Consider the following 5432-nt stretch of genomic DNA (forward strand, 5'->3'; position numbering starts at 1 on the left):
AATACAAAATAAATAATACATAATATGGAATACGGGATACAGAACACAGAATACGGAATATGAAATACGAGATACAGAATACGGAATACGGGATACGAAAGACAGAATATGGGGTACTGAATACAGAATACAGGGTACATAATACAGAATACTGGCATTTTTTTACAAATAAGGAATGAACAAACCATGAAATAGGGTACGGAATGCAGGATACGGAATGCGGAATACTAGTATTTTTATTAACGAGGAACGGACAGACCTCGAAACATAATACAGAATACAGAATGCTGAATGCTGAATGCGGAATATTTCAAACTGGTTTTTTTTTTTTTAGGATTTTCTTTTTTGGAAAATTCAGTAAACGTAAGGTGTGGATTTTAGAGAACCGTTTTGGCTTAAGGGGTTACGGTTACTTCCCGGGACATCGTGCCTGTTGGTGGGCTGATGAAATAAATTATTATTTTTTGAATTTTTTTTTTTTTTTTTTGAAATACCGCTATTTTTTTCGTGGGAAGGGAAATAAAACAGTTGGACGGTTATTTGGCGTGAAATGGGGCTGAGTGGCCCGACATTTTGTCGGAATGAGAACAAATGTGCGTTGGAATTTTTTAGCGCGTGCGTTTGGGAGCTAGATATTTTCCAGCGCGTGCATCCGAGCGCTGGAAATTTTCAGCGCACATCTTCTTTAAATGCGAGAACGCAATGGCAGTTCGCCATTTTTACCGTTGTTGTTCGTCATTTCTTCGAGTTTTCTCTCAAGGTTTTGCTCGATTCTTGCTCAAATTAGCTGATTGCTTCACTAAAATCGTTCCCTAGTCATCCTGATCACATATATGTAAGTAATTTCGGATTTAACTTGAGTTTTGGCTTAATTTGGAGTAGAATTTTGTGTGAAATTTCATGCTCAAATTGAAATTTGGGTTTCTTGATTTTGCCCCAATTTCTTGCAATTGTTTGCTTGTATGTGATGTTTATAACATGTATATGTGTCTAGGCATATTAATTTTTGCAAGTATGGTGATTTGGGATAATTTTGAATTTGTTCAAAATTAGCCCCCAAGTGTGCCAACAAATTGGTATTGGGGAACAATGTATGTGTTCTTGGCTTATTGCTTGCGTCTATGGATGATATAAAATGTACGAATTTGATATTCGGAATGTTTCGTGGTTAGTTTTGTATGTATGAACTTTTAGTACTAATTTTGAACTTAGTAACATGTTTAGAGAACAATACTCCTTGATGCCACTGATTTCGTCATGCTTGGAATTTTTGGGAATGTAATTGCATTGCTGGGATTAAGGTATGATGCCTTATGGTCTTTCGTATTTCTACGAACTTTAGTATATTAAGTGATTTTTCGTCCTCCTCTGAGGGGGAGGCTTCGGATGACATGATGCAGCCACGGGTGATCTTCTCGTCCGATGAGACGGGAGTCTACTTATCGACCCGTTAGGTCCCTTCGGAGGACGAGGGATGGTTCTTCGTCTCCTCCGTTGGAGTCCGGAGGGGGAACTGAGCCTGAGGAGGAGCCAGCTTGGTTGGGCCCGCTTGAATATGACGGGGTCGATTTACACCATGACTCGGGGCATCACTTGGTGTCCCTGTTTCGGGCCGGTAGGGCTAAGTCGGATACGGCTTGTCGACCTTATGGTGGGTCTGTCTTTATGGAGCGCTTGGGGAAGCTGGACGAGCGGACTCGTGGAGTGGTGAAGGGATTCCCTTTGTTCCGGACCGTGTGCTTTTTTCGGGAGGTAGTGCGCCCCAACGCGTCTAGGCGGTTCTTGCGCTTTATTTTGGAGTGGTGGTGGGATACCACTAACACTTTTCACTTCCCGTGGAGGGAGATGACCATTACCCCCGAGGACTACACTGCCCTTACGGGTTTGTCCTTCACGGGTCCTTCAATTTACAGTATCAGAGATGGAGATATGCCGTCGTAGAAGACGGTTAGAGAGTGTATTGGGGAGGAGCTGGCCGTGGAGGTGGCCAAGTATGGAGGGAAGGGGATTCCTTACTCCCTGTTGGTGGATGTTCTGGCAAAAGGCCGCCCTTCTAGTGTTTCTGCGAGGCTATATGCTCGCATCTTTTACCTGTTGTTCTTGAGTTTGACGATTTTGTCGAACCGTTCTGAGTGGGTGGATCCTTGGCTGATTCCGTTGGTGCGGGATCTATCTAAGCTAGGTTTGTTCTGCTGGGGCGAGGCAGCATGTGCAAACCTGATTAGCCATATGAGTGTGACTGTGCAGCATCTGGACAGTCCGGATAGGCCTATGAGGCCCATATCATTGTGTGTCGTGCCGCGACTCGTTGAGGTACGTGTCTTGTGATTTAGGAATGCTAAATGGGCTGAGTATTTATTCTAACTTGTTCTCGTTGTTTATTGTTTTCTGCAGTTGTGGGCTTTTGAGCGATTGACGTCTTTTCCCCTCGGTCCGATAGAGTGGACATGGGTTACCCTGTGGCCAAATGCTGGGGTAGTGCTGGGAAGCTGAAGAGACGTCCCCCTATGAAGAGATTTAGGGATATGATCGCGGTTGGGCGTCCTGATCTAGTAAGTATCATTAGTTACCTTTCTTACTTTATCTCGGTTTATGCGAGTTATTTGACATGTATGTCTTTTTGGTTCTGCAAACAGGTGGGCTGGTCTTGCTGGGCCGCGTTAGAGGAGACAGGAGGCTCGGCGCCAGTCTCAGTGCCGGATTCTGTACCAGTCCTGTCTGGTTCTTTGGAGAGTGAGTACTCCGGCAGACTACTGAACTTGTGCGGGTGTCCCGGTCGCCACCTACTAGTATGTTGTGCCCTACGGGCATTCTTTATAGTCGTCCGGAGGTGTTTCCGCAGGGTGTGCCTGTGGGCCAGCTGGTGATGGTTGATGTCAGCTATTCTGATTTTGTGCGACTCCGGCACTTGCTTCCTCCGGTAGTCGAGGTACGTGTAATCTCGAATTTTACTGACATGCACGTGTTTTGCCTTTTTTTGTGTGTTCTGGCTTGTTATTTTTCTATGTCGCAGCCTGAGCCTACTAATCACGACGGTTGGGTGCCGCATGATTGCGTGATTCACTATACCACCGCGGGTGGTTCTAGGATGACAGAGGAGAAGCCTGTTAGTTCTTGTGGATGCCCGTGCAGCATGGTACTTTTCTTTTGCAATCATACTTATTTATGTGTTTATTTCATGCATGATTGCTGACGCATTTTTTGTCAGGTACCTGTCAGGCTGGTTAGCCTGGTAGTTAGGGTGGTCAACCGGTTGAAGTTCGCGTTGTCCTCGGCTCGGGCGGATCTTTCTTGCAACAACCCCAGCTTGACTGAGGTAGTGTGCCTGATTACTTTACTATGATTTGTCAGTTGATTGCATGTTGAGTTGTCATCTGTGCTTTTGCAGACTGGAGTGCCGCAGGCCCGTGTGCATGAGACGGTGCCGACTGCTAGGAGGGATCGACGCTCTTTTGAGGGTGACCGCGGTGCCTCCTGGTCACATGCTAGGCCCCTCTTTTCGGATGCCGGTTTGGCCAGAGGCCTGTGCGGCCACCAACCGGGCCTAGGAGGAGTTATACTGGCCCGTTTGGGATGCCGCAACCTCAGATGGGTTGGCAGGTTCCTCCATTTCAGTCGTTCCAGACTGATTGGCAACCTCAGCCATTTCAGCAACCTTTTAGCACCGGGTGGGTGCCTGCGCTACAAACGCAAAGTTGGGACTCTTCTTAGCTCGAGGCCTTATTTGATGAGTTGCCCGATTCACAGGGCGCCGATACGAGTAGGGATGGGGGTACTAGCGGCGGTGGCAGGATGATGAGGATGAGCCTTTTCTTCCGGAGTTTACTGGGACCCCTTAGTAGGCCATATACATGTGTTTGCTGGAACATGTAGTATTTTTCGTAGTTGATATTCGTGTGAAGATTTTGTACATAATTTGGTATTTTACGTACTTTGGCATTTGATTTTGTTCGTGCATTGAATCCATTTTTGCGAAAAATAGGCCATATGTCAGCTTTTTGCCGGAGTCGGAGGTATTGCCTAGCTTAGGGGTATACCGACTAACTTAAACAGAAAAAACACATAATCGAAAAATGACACATTTCAAGTTTTAGTGCCGACAATGCTTTCAGAGTCTTAGTTGAAGTGAAACTTTATTCAGAAGCTGAGTTTGAGTACAATTACAAGTTCTAGCAAAGTAGTTGAGTCTTAATTGTCCTGAATTTGCTGAATCGTAACAGAGTTTTGGATCAAATCAATAAACGGATTGAAAATCGAGATCCGGATGGCCAGGAGAGTCTGCGAGCAATTACCTTGGAAGCGCCAGAAAATTATAGCGCTCAGCTTTTGAGGGCTGGGAATTTTTGGCGCTTAAATTCGAGCGCTGGAATTTTTCCAGCGCTGGCTTCCCTGTTCCGCAGAAATTCTAATTCGTATTTTTGTTTCAGACTAACTCGAATTCTGCTCAGGGTAACTATAAATACAGGTCTGCGACGTCTGTTAATCCTTTACCCTTGCATGCCCTATCGCTTTTTCTCAGTATTTCCTGAGTTTTGTCGTCTTTCCCTTTGTTTTTCGTCATCATGTCGACTTCCATCCCCCCTGTTTCCTTGAAAATTGTTGTTAGCAGGTGGCTTCGTTCACTTACTCCGACTATTAAAAGGTTGTTGAAAGAATATTCCCTAGATGTATTCATAGGATTACAACAAATTAAAATAGATTTCGATTTCATTCGCGCTGCCCTGAGTTTCTGGGAACCTGACCATCACGTGTTTATTTTTCGTAATAGTGAGATTGTCCCCCTGCCTGAAGAGTTCTCTGCAATCTTAGGTTATCCAGTTATATTTCTTTCCATTACTCTTAGTACTGTTGATGAGGGGAAAAGATGACGGGGAAATTCCTGGGTTTTGCTGAAAATGCGGTTAATGAGATGTTACTCGGAATACTGTTGACCTTTCCATGCTCATTAGACGATTCAAAATCCCATCTGTCAAAATAACTGAACAAAAGCGTAGTATTAGGGCCCTTTGCTTCTGTTTGTTGAACTGCTATTTATTTTATAACAATGACAGCATGTTTGGGGACTTGAGACTAATGCCCATTGTCAGTTTGATAGAGAGTCGGTACTCCATGATGCCAATGGTGGTTGCCGAGACTATTCTTTGTGCGAATATTTCGAAAAAGGATGCGAAGTGCGGAACTTTCAGGGGTAGCCCTTTGTTATTGCATGTAACCAGTTTATTGCATGTATATGCTTTTTAGATGATATGTTATAAAATCGTGGCACAAATATTTGTATACTGCAATTTTTAAAACAAATCTGGTTCGACAGGGGCGAGAGCTGGAATATTCCAACGTTTGCATGTGCAGTGCTAGAGATTTCTGGCGCTTTACATACAAGCGCTGGAAATTTTCTAGCGCTTTCCTTCCGTGTTTTGTTTGCTCGTTTTTTT

The sequence above is a fragment of the Spinacia oleracea genome, chromosome 4 (genome assembly GCF_020520425.1).
Source record: "Spinacia oleracea cultivar Varoflay chromosome 4, BTI_SOV_V1, whole genome shotgun sequence".
NCBI lineage: Eukaryota > Viridiplantae > Streptophyta > Magnoliopsida > Caryophyllales > Amaranthaceae > Spinacia > Spinacia oleracea.